General features: G+C 39.2%; 1 pseudogene across 1 annotated transcript; it reads right to left on the minus strand.

Moving 5' to 3' along the window:
* Nucleotides 1-12,528: 12,528 nt before the first annotated feature.
* Nucleotides 12,529-13,020, minus strand: LOC311187541 (proteasome subunit alpha type-6-like; annotated as a pseudogene). Its single transcript has one exon. The product of its transcript is annotated as a proteasome subunit alpha type-6-like (transcript).
* Between the last annotated feature and the right edge of the window lie 1,658 nt (nt 13,021-14,678).

The following is a 14,678-nucleotide window of genomic DNA, read 5'->3' on the forward strand; positions in this document are numbered from 1 at the left end:
TGAGGGTTTGGGTTCCAAATCAAATAAATAAAAAATTATGAAATAAAGATGATGACTACTTTCACCACTTCTGTTTAACTTACATGGGTTGACGAGTTATCAGACAAACAGGAGATAATGGGAATCCAAGGAGGAAAACAAGTGAAACTATCATTATTCACAGAAAATATGATATTATATATGGAAAATTCTAAATACTCCCTCAAAGTTGTTAGAAACAATAAATGAATACAGCAATATGGCAGGCACCAAAATTAACATCACATATTTATAGCCTTTTATTTTTTTATTTTATTTTAATTTGATTTTTATATTCCCCACACAATTGCAACTTCCTTATTTTGACCCAATTCCCTCCTTTCCCCAGCACCCCATAGTGTGTCTCTGGTTCACAGTTGTTTGTTGATTTTGATTTTTTCTTTCTTATAGTTATTCTTTCTCCTGGTCCCTCATTTAGATTTTCTAGATTCCTGCTATGAGACCATCCAGTATTTTTCTTTTTCTTTCTGGCTTATTTCTCTGAGCATGATCTCTTCCAGCTCCATCCATGTTGCTGCAAATTGCATGTGTTTATCTTTTCTGAATGCTGAGTAATATTCCATTGTGTATATGCACCACGTCATCTTGATCCAGTCATATATTTTTGGGCATTTGGGTTGTTTCCAAAGCTTAGCTATTGTAAATAGTGCTGCTAGAAACATAGTGGTGCAGGTGCTCTTTGGAATTAATGTTTCTGTGTCCTTTGGGTAAACATCTAGGAGTGAAATTGCTGGATCATATGGAAGCTCTATCTTTAGTAGGTTGAGGAATATCCACACAGCTTTCCATAGTGGTTGCACTCCCACCAGCAGTGCAGGGGAGTTCCTTTTTCTCCACAACCTCGCCAAAATTTGTTTTTGCTAGTTTTTTTTTTTTTAATATGTGCCATTCTCACTGGTGTAATATGGTATCTCATTGTAGTTTTGATTTGCATTTCCCTGATTACAAGTGATGTTGAACATTTTTTCATATGCCTGAACATTTCTCTTCAGAGAAGTTTCTTTTCAGCTGTTCTACCCATTTTTGACTGGATTATTTTCTTTGTTTTTGTTGAGTCTCATCAGCTCTTTGTAGATTTTTTGTGATCAGTCCTTTATCATTAGTGTTGTGTGCAAATATGTTCTCCCAGTCAGTGGGGTTTCTCTTTGTTTTTGTTATTGTCTCTTTTGCTGTGCAGAAGCTCTTTAATTTGATGTAGTCCCAGCTGTTTTTCTTTGCCTTCACTATCACTGCTTTGGGTGACGTGTCCGTAAAGATGTATTTGAGGTGCATGTCATGTAGTGTTTCGCCTATATTTCCTTCTATATATTTTATGGTTTCAGGTATTATGACTAGTGCTTTAATCCATTTTGAGTTGGTTTTTATACATGGTGTGAGGTAATAGTTAAGTTTCATTCTTTTGCGTGTAGTGACCCAGTTTTCCCAGCACCATTTATTGGACAAACTTTCTTTGCTCCAGTGCATAGTCTTTGCTCCTTTGTCAAAGATTAGTTGACCATAAATCTGTGTGTCTATTTCTGGGTTTTCTATTTGGTTCCATTGCTCCATGTGTCTGTTCTGGTTCCAATACCATGCAGTTTTGATTATTATGGCTTTATAGTATAGTTTGAAATCTGGGCGAGTGATGCCTCCATTCCCTTCTTTTTTTTTTTTTGTCAGTAGAGTTTTGGCTATTTGGGATTTTTGGTGGCTTCATATGAATTTCATGAATTTTTTTTCTATTTTTTGAAGAATGACATTGAAATTTTAATTGGGATAGCATTGAATCTGTAGATTGCTTTTGGTAGGATGGCCATTTTGATAATGTTAATTCTTCTGATCCATGAGAAGGAGATGTCTTTCCATTTCTTTGTGTCTACTTCTATTTCATTTAATAGTGTTTGATGGTTTTCTTTGTATAGGCCCTTTACTTCTTTTGTTAGGTTTATTCCCAAGTATTTGATTTTTTTTTTGTTTCAATAATAAAAGGAATGGTTTTCTTTATTTCTTCTTCTTCAGATTTATTGTTTGTGTATAGGAAGGCTACTGATTTTTGTGTGTTGATTTTGTTTCCTGCCACTTTACTAAACTGATTGATTAGTTGAATTAGGTTTTCTGTGGGGATTTTGGGGTTCTCTATGTATATTATCATATCATCTGCAAATAGTGATAGTTTGACTTTTCCTTGCCTATTTGGATTCCTTGTATGTCTTTCTCTTGTCTTATTGCTCTGGCTAGGACTTCCAGTATTATGTTGAAAAGCAGAGGTGATAGTGGACATCCTTGTCTTGTTACAGATCTTAATGGGAATGCTTTCAGATTTTCACCATTGAGAATGATATTGGCTGTGGGCTTGTCTTATATGTCCAGGTATGTTCTTTGTATCCCGCGATTTCAAGGGCCTTTATCATAAATGGGTGTTGTACTTTGTGAAATGCTTTCTCAGCATCTATGGATATTATCATATGGTTTTTATATTTCTTTTTGTTGATGTGTTGGATTACATTGACTGATTTTCGGATGTTGACCATCCTTGTGTCCCTAGAATAAATCCTACTTGGTCATGGTGAATTATCTATGGATGCATTGTCAGATTCTGTTGGCAAGGATTTTGTTGAGCATTTTTACATCAGTGTTCATTAGGAAGATTGGCCTGTACTTTTTTTTTATTGTGCTGTCTTTGTTGGGTTTTGGTATTAGTGTAATATTGGCTTTGTAGAACGTATTTGGTAGTATTCCTTCTTTTTCAATTTTTTGAAAGAGTTTTTGTAGGATAGGCACTAATTCACTGCTGAACGTTTGGTAGAACTCATTTGTGAAGCCGTCTGGGCCTGGGATTTTGTTTTTGGTGAGTGCTTTGATTACTGCTTCAATTTTGCTGCTTGTAATTGGTCTGTTTACTTGTTCTATTTCTTCTTTGCCCACCTTTTGATGATTATATTGTTCTAGGAGTTTTTCCATCTCTTCTAGGTTGTTGAATTTGTTTGTGTATAAGTGTTCATGATAACCTCTGATTATTCTTTTGATTTCTACTGAGTCTGTTGTGATTTCTCCTCTTTCATTTATAATCCTATTTATATGTGTTTTCTCCCATTTTTTTCTTTGTGAGCTTTGCTAGAGGTTTGTCTATTTTGTTTATTTTTGCAAAGAACCAACTTTTCATTTCATTGATCTTTTTGATTGTTTTTTAAATTTCTAATTCATTTATTTCTGCTTTGATTTTTATTATTTCCTTTCTTCTACTGGTTTTAGGGATTTTTTGTTCTTTGTCTAGTTCTTTGAGATGTGAGATTAGGTTTTTTCTTTGAGTTCTTTCTTGTTTGTTGATGTGAGCCTGTATTGCTATATATTTTCCTCTTATTACTGCTTTTGCTGCATCCCATACATTCTGGAAAGTGGTGTCCTCCTTGTCATTCAACTGAAAGTATTTTTTAATTTCTTTTTGATGTCCAGTGTTCTTCCAGTAGTGTGCATTTCAATCTCCACAAAGTGGGAGGGTTCCTTGTTTTCAATTCATGATTTATTTCTAGCTCAATGTCTTTATGATTGGAGAAGATAATCAGAATGATTTTGATTTTCATGTATCTGTTGATGTTTGTCTTGTGGTCCAGTATGTGTTTGATTCTGGAGAATGATCCATGCACACTTGAGACAAATGTGTGCTAGGATTTATTGGGTTGCAGTGTCCTAGTGATGTCTGTTAAGTCCATGAGTTCTATGTCTTTATTTAGGGCCCTAGTGTCTTTGTTTATTTTTTGTCTCATTGATCAGTCCATTTGTGAGAGTGGGGTGTTGAAGTCTCCCACTATATATATATTTTCTTTAATATTTTTTTTCAGAGCTGATAATAATTGTCAAATATGTTTTGGTGCCCCTTCATTTGGTGAGTGTATGTTGATGAGTGTTATAAATTCCTGATGTATTGCCCCCTTGTTCATAATGTAGTGTCCATCTATGTCTCCTTTTCCTTTTTTTAATTTGAAGTCTATTTTATCTGATATAAGTATAGCTGTTCCCACCTTCTTTTTTGGTCCATTTGCTTTTAGGATTGCTTTCCAACCTTTTACTTTCAGTGTGTTTATCTTTTGTGGTTAAATGTGTTTCCTGGAGACTGCAGAAGGTTGGTTTTTGTTTTTTAATCCAGCCTTCTACTCTGTGTCTTTTTATTGGTGAGTTTAATACATTTACATTTAGAGTTAATATTGATATGTTGTCATCTGTGTTTGCATTTTGTTTCTCTTTTTTGTATTTTTATTTCTTTCTTTATTCTGTTCTTCTTGTTCATTCCTCTGATATTTTTCGCTTTAGGACTTGTAGAATGTTTTGGAGTGGGGTTTTAGTTGCAATGAATTTCTGGAGTTTCTGTTTGCCTGAGAAGGTCTGTATTTTTTCTTTGTAGAGGAAGGAGAGCTTTGCAGGGCAAAGTATTCTTGGTTGGCATTTGCTGTCTTGAAGTTGGCTGAATATGTTACTCCATTCTCTTCTTGTCCGTAATGTTTCTTCGGAGAAGTCAGAAGTTAACCTTATTGGGTTTCCCTTATAAGTTATCTGTTTCTTCCCCTTTGCCAGTTTCATTATCTTTTCCTTGTCTTGAACTCTTGCAAGCTTTACTATTAGGTGTCTTGCTGTAGTTTTCATTGTGGTAATTGGGAGTTCTTCTTGCTTCTTGTATGTCTATATTCATCTCCTTTTTCATGCTTGGGATGTTTTCTTCAATTATCTCCTTGAATAATTTCTCAGTTCCTTTGTCTCTATCCTCACCTTCTGGAATGCCTATAACTCTTACATTTCCTCTCTTCATGGAGTCTGATAATTGTCTAAGAGTCTCCTCCTACTGCTTCATTTGCACTTCTCTCTCCTTTTCTCTTTGGCTCTTTTTATTTCTGTATTTTGATAGTACTGATTCATTCTTCCATTTCATCGATTCCATTTTCATTGCTTTTCCCAGAGTTCCTTGTCTCCTCTAGTAATCTTTTTGTCTCCTGCTTTTCTTTTCTTTCCTTTCTTAAGGTCTCAATTTCATTCTTTAGTTCAGTGATTATTAGTCTCAAATCGTTTTTTTTTTCCTTTTCATTTTCTTTCTGCTTTTTAATCAGGATGTTCCTTAATTCTCTATCTGATGGGCCTAGAATTTCTTCCATGTCATTGTTGAGCTCTGGTGACTGTATTTCTTTACGTGGTGTGTCCTCCTGCTGGCTTCCTTGGTTATTTATATTTTTTTCTTCTCCCTGTTGTTTGCTTTCTAATTAGTTCTATGCATTGGGAATTTGTGCCACTGGTGTTGGCAGGCATCTCTTTGGAGTGCTGCTTTAGAGGTGTCGGAAAGAGTTTACTGAACTGAGACCAGCACTGGTAGGCCAAAACTCCACCAGGGTGTTGATGCTGTGTTGCTGGGCACTGTCCCTTACAGTTCCCTCCCTCTGTATTTAGGTCATTTCCAACAGGGAATCAGCTAGTTGGTGATTTTGTTCTGGTCACGAGGTGGTGCCAGAGACCCGTACTTGCTGACCTCTGCTTTTTGCTAGTGGTTCTCTGAGTGTGTGTGTGTGTGTGGGGGGTGCACGGAGGGGAGCACCTCAACACAGGGGCTCTTATTCAAGCCTCAATCCGGGTGCTGTGTCTGCCCCATATTCACTGGGTGTTGTGTCCGCAGCTGTAGGGATCCTGCGCCCTGAATTCTGCACTCTAGGTCTCAGTTCCAGGGCTTTGGGATCCAAAACGCTGGCTGTCACCCTGTACAGTGCCTGCTGCTATGTCATGTCCCTTGCCCTGGATCCTGTGCCTAGCTCTCAGTTCCAGGATGGTGTCTTTCTCCAGGTCTTATTTCCCTCCTTACCCCAATTTGCTTGGCCCACCCTCTCTCAGCGCCTGAGGGTGTTTTTGGGATCCCAGGTTTCCAACTATAGGGTGTTGGTGATTTTTTTCTGGTCATTAGGCGGCGCCATAGATCTTTCCTAGTGTCCTTCGGGAAATGTTTTTTTTTTATCCAGTGGGTGTGGGGAACAGAGTCGGAATGGCGTGGAGCACTCAAATGTGTGGGGGTGCTGTGTCTGCCTTGTGCCCCACCGTTGTGGGGATCTCACACCCTCAAATCCATGCCCTATGTCTCAGTTCCAAAGCCCTCAGGTCCAGGACGTGGGCTGTAGCCCAGTTCAGTGTCCGCAGAAATGGGTCTTTTTGTACCCCGCCCCTATGTCTGGGGGCCTGGTTTCTGATTACTCAGTGAGGGACATTCCTCTCAATGAGGGCTCCAGCGTGTCTCCCCACAAGCCTAGGTGGCAGGTGCGGGGACCTGGGCAGCTGTGATCCACATATGCTTATCAAGTGCATGGTTTTTCTGCTCAAGCTTACTGGCTGGCCTTGGGCTATTTGTAGGTCTCCTGTGAGTCTTTGTTTTTCTCTAAAGGTGCCTGGAGCCATTTGCTCACCTCCACAGTGATTCCTGCACCTTCTCCACAGTTCCAGTTCTAGGGTACAGTGACTGAAATATAGTTTCTTTCCACTCACAGTCCCGCTTGATGCATAGTTTGTTCTTGTTTGTTGTTTTAGTTTTTTTTTTCCCCTCCTTTCTGTTGGTCTGAGAGTGCTGACTTTGTGGGTGGCGGAGGGTAACAGGCTTCTGAGCTTTCCTCCCTTCTAGTTTTCTTTCATGGCAACTTTCTTTTTCAGGCAGTTTGCCAGAGTCACCCATTTCTCTTCCATGTCCCAGTTCTCTCAGGGACCTGCTGCTTTTCCTTTTCCTCCCTATTAACTTTTTTTTTTTTATGAGAGGTCTTACTCACAGAGTTTTCTAGTCATGTTGATCCAAGTCTCCTTATGGCCTTTTAAATGCAAACAACAAATAAAAGAAACAACCAAAATTAAGAAAATAATTCCATTTATTATTGCTTCAAAAGAATTGGATGCTTCAGAATCAATCTAACAAAGGAGATGAAAGAACTGTTCAAGTAGAACTGCAATATATTAAAGGATTTAGATAGAGAAATAAGGAGATAGAAGGATCTCCCATGCTCATGGATTGGAAGAATCATTATAATCAAAATGACTATGTTCCCTAAAGTTATATATAAATTTAATGCAATCCCTACCAAAATATCAGAAATAGTTTTCAAAGAAACTGAAAGAAAATATTAAAATTTATATGAAGCCACAAAAGGCCCCAAATTGCAAAAGCAACCCTAAGAAAATGACAGAAATGAATATGTTATATTACCCCACTTTAAAATTTACTATAAAGCGATGGAGCTAGAAGGTATTATGTGCAGTAAAATAAGCCAGAAGGAAAAATAAAAATATTGGATGGTTTCCCTTATAACAGGAATATAGGGGAACCAAATTAGACATCAGTATAAAAATAATAGCAGTACAAACCACAACAACACAAAAACAGACAATTATAAACCAGAGACATACTGCAGGGGAGGAGGCGGAAGAGGAGTGAGAGGGAGGGAGTGAGGAGCACAGGGACTGTAGTGATGGTGCATGTGTGCCTTGGAGAATGAAATTCTAGGGGGACTCAATCTGAGAGGGTAGGGGGAAGCAAATATTATCTAAAACATGTAAAATATCATAAATGTTAAAATAAAAATATTATAAAGCAACAATATTAAAAATAATATGTTACTGGTATAAAAATATACATTTGGGTCAAAGGAACAGAATAAAGAAAAACAGAAATTCACATACATAACATTACTTAATGTATGGTAAAACCCTTACCCATAAAATGAGAACAAGACAGTCTCTTTAATAAATGGTCTTGGAAAACTGGAAAGTCACACATAACAGAATGAAGTTGGGTTACTCTTTAATACCATACACAGAAAGTAAATGTCAAATGGATTTAAGATTTAGATTTAAGACCTGAAACAATAAAATATACTGAAGAAAACATTAGTAATATATTCCATGATAATGAGACACAGGGCAAGCTAGAAATTAGGCAGTTTTAGGGACAGTGCAGGAGGGGACCTCTGAAGAATTTAGGGAGGCTTCAGAGATCAGTACAACCAAGGGAATGTAACCAATTCCACTAGGAAAAACAAACATCTCAGGACCAAGGACAATATTGTTAAAGCTGGTCCTGGTTTCCTTCAAGTGGTAAAGTGAGGCAGAGATTGGAGAAATGGAGAGTGGTTTAATTTATGGACAACTTAGAAGGGCAGCTGTTTAACTTCAATGCAGGGATGCCCATCCAGAGGACTGGGCCATAAATATAAAGATGCAACAAATGGGGAAAGACAAATCTGTTAGATAAGGAATGTGAAGATCCCCCACTCAGTAGCAAATTAAGTGATACAGCTGAGAACTAACCAATCACAAAGAGACTGGTGGAGATTTAGAATAATGAGGGAAGAAAAGGTATATATTCCCTGAGACACGACTCCATTTGGGCTTCCTTGCCCCTCCCAGGCCTGGTTCCCTGGCCTGGGAGTCCCACTTTATTTCTGTTCTTTTTCTCCTCAATAAACTTTTTCTTTCTCAAAACAAACCTGCCTCTTCTCGCTTGCTTGCCTGAGTGTCTGCGAAGTTCCTGCTGCTGCTTCGTGAGACACCAACCCATGGGGGTCTAGTGGCTGGGACTCAGCACTGCCCCTGCAGCCTGGAATCTGTTCCTGGCTAGGAGACTAGACCTGACAATTCCGGTATCAATAACAACAACAAAATATCACCTCACATCCATGACAACATCATATATTGAAAAGCTCCCCCCATTGAACAAGTGTTGGAGAGGATGTGCAGATAAAGAAAGCCTATTATACTGCTGGTAGGAATGTGAGCTGGTACAACCACTATAGAAAGAACTCTGAATTTACCTTAAAAAACTAAAATGGAAATACTGCACAACCGAGCAATACCACTCTTGAGCTTATAAACAATCACTAAAAAAGAACAACATATATTCCACAATGTTCAAGGCAGCATTAATTACAATAGCTAGGACATAGAAGCAGCCTAAATGTCCATTGGCAGACAATTGGATCAAGAAGATGTGGTATTCCACACCATGGAATATTATGCATTCATAAGAAAGTATGAAATACAGCCATTTTCAACAAATTGGAGGTAATTTTGTAACCAGTGGCTGAAGCCAAAAACTGTTACAGGTGGTGCTCCCTGGAGGGTGGTGCTGGTGAGAATGGATAGCCCCAGGGAATATGCCAAAAATTATCAGTGGGGGTGGAGACTCTGATATAAGGTATTGCAGAAGCAGCCCTGCACATTCAGTGTTTGGGATTGAGCTTTTGGGATTTCAGCATTTTGGGATCTTCAGGGAGTCCAGGGTCAGCCATTTAGAAATGGCTGATCTTCCATGAAGATCGTCTTCCATGCCGATCTTCCAGAAGGCTGTTGAAGGCCTCTAAAGAACATGGAGAGGCTTCCAGCAATCAGTCTCAGAGAGAAAAAGTTTGGACGCTATACAAGTAGCAGATGACCGACTGTTTCTGTTTTTGCTGTTGTTACAGCCTGGCAGGGAAGGCAAAGACCCAGAGCCAATCACCTTGCTGAGCTGTATGAATGTGGGTCATTTGTTGGGTAGTTCAGCTGCTGCAGATGCTGTTTTGAGTGTCGCTTGTCTGGTGCTGTGCTGAGGCATCTTGGCAGCTCTGATGAGCATCTCCTGTTCTGTCTTCTGCTGTCTTCATGAGTTGGAACCTAGTCTATAGTCTGGCTGCCACATGCTCCATGTCCTCAGTGGCAGGAAGATGCCATCTTGGGAGCATTTGTGTTTAGGAATTTAAAACAATAAACAGTGCTTTGGGTGAGGTAAACAGCCATTTCTAGACTTAGTCACTCTTTTTTTTTTAAGATTTATTTAATTATTTAATTATTTATTTATACATACAAGAACCAGGGTACAGACCAGATGCGTGGGAGGGTGAGAAGATTCATCAGATAGAGCGGGAAACAGAACAGGCAGACTGATGAAATACAATGCTGAGGGGAGCAGCAGGCACGATAGGAGAGGTCTGCTGCGCCATGTGGGACCCTCGCCGGTGGGCCGGGATCAAACCGGCGCTGCAGAGGCTGCGGACAGCTTCACAGAATGGCACTCAACTGCTTGCGCCACCAAGGGAGGCCCTAGACTTAGTGACTCTTTGTTTTTCCCTGGTTTGTTAAATAAATCCCATTACTGTTCTCTGAACCTGAGTAGTCTTACAATGAGATGAGTGTGAAGAACTCAGGTGGCGACCGGTAAACTATTTGGGGAGAGTCCTTATCCAGTTTTAGTGCCCCTTGCTGCCCTGTATCAATTTGAGAGAATTATGTGCAGTAAAGTAAGTCAGAATAATAAAAACAAATACTGGACATTTATGTAGCACAGCATTTGATAATGTAAAATGCTTTCAAAAACTAGTGGGTATTAATAGACTTCCTGAGATCTCTGAGGCTGAGGGAGAGGCGAAAGAGAAAAATGAGGGGCCTCCCTGGTGGTGCAAGGGGTTAAGCACCACACTATGAAGCAATATGCAGCCTCTGCAACACGAGTTTGATCCCTGGTGGCCAGGGAGTAGCCCACATGGCACAGCAGACCCCTCCTGTCTCGCCCTCTGCTCCCCTCAGCAGTATGCTTTGGTCGATCTGCCTGTTCTGTTCCCCCTTCTGTCTCTGGTGTATCCTCTCACCCCCTGCACTTCTGGCTTATGTCCCAGCTCTTGTATGCACAAAATAAGTAAATCTATAAAAAAAAAAAAGAAAAAAGAAAGAGAATATGAGACACAAGGGATGGTGCTGGGGTGGAGATTGGGAAATTAACATAATTACATACATTTGTTCTAACAATTAAATTTAAGCTAAAATAAGGGAAGAGGGTGATTACAAAGATAATTGTAGTGGAAAAAAACGATATCTCCCTTGGCCTATACTTATTTGAATTTTTTTCAACTTTTAAGAAAGATTTATTTATTTATGCATACAAGAGTTGGGGTACAGGCCAGAGATGCGGGGGGTGAGAGTATTCACCAGAGACAGAGTGGGGAACAGAACAGGCAGACTGACTGAAATACACTGCTGAGGGGAGCAGCGGGCGAGACAGGTCTGCTGTGCCATGTGGGTTGCTCCCTGGCCGGCCAGGGATTGAACTCATGCTGCAGAGGCTGCAGATTGCTTCATAGTGCGGTGTTTAACCCCTTGTGCCACCAGGGAGGTCCTAAGCCTATAATTATTTGCACCTTGTAAGAAACATAATTATTCTGGGCTAAGACTTATTATCCCGAACAGTAAACTTTTCATTGGCCCAATTTGTTTTCATAGAGGCTTGACAAGGGGATTGATAACTATATTCCAGTATACATAATTATCTATATTTGTGCAATTTATAAGGGTGTTAAGGTCAGGATTTTTATTGTTACTAGTTCCAGTATTATACCAAATGCTGGTTTGGTTTAGTGTTGAGTATAGTTACAAAACAATTTTATTAGTTGCATAATAGCGTTTTTATGTGCTCACATGACAGATTGTTCTACTTCTAGTCCTAGTCCACAATTGTGTGTTTTTCATCCTTGTGGTTGTGGATTCTACAAAGGTGTAGTCAATTCCTAGAGATTGGCAGCCATCCTAGAGCTATTTGGAAGCTGTTTCTGGGCTGAGATATCAGTCTTGATTCTTTAATAAGCTCACTTAATTTTGCTTGCTTCAATAACACCAGCCATCCATTTATGGGCATTTAGGTTGTTTCCATGTCTTGGCTATTTTAAACAATGCTGTTGTGAATATTGGGGTGCATATGTCTTTTTAAGTTAACATTTTAATTTTCTTCAGTTTAAATATCTAGGAGCAGTAATACTGGATCACGGGATATTTTAATTTTTAGTTTTTTAGGTAATCTTTATGCTGTTGACAAAGAAACTACACCAATTGTATGTTTACTTTTGTCAGTGAGACTAAGCTTTATTACTACTTCTTAGTGAGACTTCTAATCTTTTCTTTTTAAAGATTTATTTATTCAAGCATACAAGAACCGGAGTACAGGCCAGATGTGTGGGAAGTTGAGAGAATTCACCAGAGACAGAGCGGGAAATAGAACAGGCAGACAGACCGAAATACACTGTTGAGGGGAGCAGCGGGAAAGACAGGAGAGGTCTTCCGTGCCATGTGGGCATCTCTTTGGCCGGCTGGGTTCGAACCCATGCTGCAGAGGCTGCAGACAGACCCACAGCGCCGCACTCAACTGCCTGCGCCACCAGAGAGACCCGCTTCTAATCTTTTTATAGAGGTCCCTTTAATATTTCTCAAAGACTGATTTGGTAGTGATAAATCTTTTGTCTGAAAAGTTCTTTCTTTTAAAATTCTGAACAATATGTTTCCTGGGTAGAGTATTTGTAATTGAAAGTGTAATCTTATTGCTTTTTTTTTTCCCAAAAAGCAGTTTTTATTTATACAGAGTTCTAACCACTTCAGCAGGAGGAGGAATGGAAAAGGTTCCCTTTGTAATTCAGGGACCTCCATAATATTGATCTGTTGTTAGCAAATACACAGGCAAGTGGTGTCATGAATTTGGTAAGCTAACTACAAAATTTGGTCTCTCTCTTCTAGAGGAACAAGGTGAGCATTAATTGCTGCTTCTACAAGAATCCTGAATTTGGGATTTTCAAATGTAACTACTCCAGCTTCTGTATCGGAAGATTTTAAATCAATTGAGAGAACAGTAGACAGGCATTCAATCATTTTCCAGTGTCAGTTTAAATGTCCAATCAAATTTATTCTTGACTCCCCCACCCAGGGAACTGTTGGTTCAGATTGTTTAACTTCTGCTCTAGAGGCTTTAAACCCACAGTAGTAATCTGCAGGATCACACTTGTACTCCTGAGGGCTTTGTTCATCACTATGCCAATTAAAATCATAAAATAGCCTCATTTCAGCATTTTGTGTGTAAACCTGACAAATATCAGCAATTATTTTACACAGCATGTCCACGGGAATCTCATAACCACACTTGTATTTCCGATTAACTGTCAAATAGTTTGCCTTCTGAACCCGGGATCTGCTATCAGCTGTCATTCACACAGCTAATGTTTTTAATTATCTTGAATAAGTGAGTAACCATGCTGGAATCTAGTCATTTGTCAGGTACATTCTTCTGTTTGACAGTTACTGCAGTCTTTCTCTCTTACACCTGTTGATGTAAGACCATCCTGGTTAATACTCTAAAGAGCATATTATACTGGTAGAGCCAGCCCTTGGGAGAAAAAAAAATGATAACGTGACAGTCAAAACCAGCACTGGAACCAAGGAACCTGTTATTGCACACACCATTTCAAGCCCTCAGCCCTGCAGCTCCAGCACCAGACCAGAAGTATTTTCTTTTCAGCACTTGGAACATATCATGCCATTCCTTTCTGATCTGCAAAGTTTATGTTGAGAGATCCACTTATCACCTTATGGGGATTCCTTTGTAAGTAAGTTGTTTTTCCTCTTTCTGGTTTTAGTATTCTCTCTAACTTCTGCTATATTATTTATAGTATATCAGGTGTGTGTTTTTGGACTCAGAAGTCTTGAAGCTTCTTCTTCTGGATGTCTGTTTCCTTTTCTAGGTTAGGGAAATGTGCAGCCATTATTTCTCCAAACATATTTTCTGTCATTTTCTCTCTCTCTTCTCTTACTAGTACCCATATAATAATGCAAATGTCATTCCTCTTGACATTATCCCATAGGTCCCTTAAACTATACTTTTTTAAATTCTTTTTTTTTTCTTTTTGTTGTTCTGTTTAGGTGAATTCAACTAGCCTGTCTTCCAGACCACTGGTTCTGTTGCTTCATCTAGTCTGCTGTTGAATCTCTCTATTGTATTATATTTAGTTTAGCTATCATATTCTTCAGCTTTGTGAATTCAATTTGGAACTTTTTCATGTTTTCTCTTTCTAAAGTTCCTCCTTTGTTCACACATTCTTCTCCTGTGCTTTTTGTGTATGTTTAGGATAATTTGAAATCTTTATCAGGTAATTTATTTTCCTCTGCTTCGTTAAGAATTTTACCTGTGGCTTTATCTTGTTCTTTTGCTTTGGACATATTCCTTTGTCTCCTCATATTTTTTGTCTCTGTGTTTATTTCTATGTGTTAGGTTAAACAGTCTAGAAGAATTAAGTTTGTGTTGGAAATTAATTTTATTGATTAACCTTGTACTACTTTTTTGTTGTCTATATAATTTTGTGCTTATCTGATCAGTCTGATTTTTTACTGATAATTCCAGTTGTTAAGAGTGTCAAGGATTGTCTTTCTGGTTGTTTCACTTCCTTTGGTTTCAGTAACACAGTTCTCCCTGGCCACCAAGTGATATGCTAAAGTGGTGTCCTCCATATGCATTGCACATGCTGCCAAGGCCCAAAGACCCACCTGTTATTGGCACCAGAGGGAGTTGCAAGAACACTTGAGCATGTGTGGTGATGACCTGGAGCAGTGGATGCCAGGTGGTTCACCCTCTGACCTTATAAGATTAAATTGATCTTGCAAGTATGGTGTCTACCAGTAGCAGGAATAGATGGACAAAGAGGTAACTAGAGCCTCCTTGGTGGCGCATGGTGATAAGACACAACCTATGAAGCTATCCACAGCCACTGCAGCACAGGTTCGATCCCTAGCCAGGGAGCTACCCACATGGTGCAGCAGACCTCTCCTGACTTGCCTGCTGCTCCCCTCAGCAGTGTATTTCACTCGATCTG

This window comes from Talpa europaea (assembly GCF_964194135.1).
Source record: "Talpa europaea genome assembly, chromosome: X".
In the NCBI taxonomy this organism is placed as follows: domain Eukaryota; kingdom Metazoa; phylum Chordata; class Mammalia; order Eulipotyphla; family Talpidae; genus Talpa; species Talpa europaea.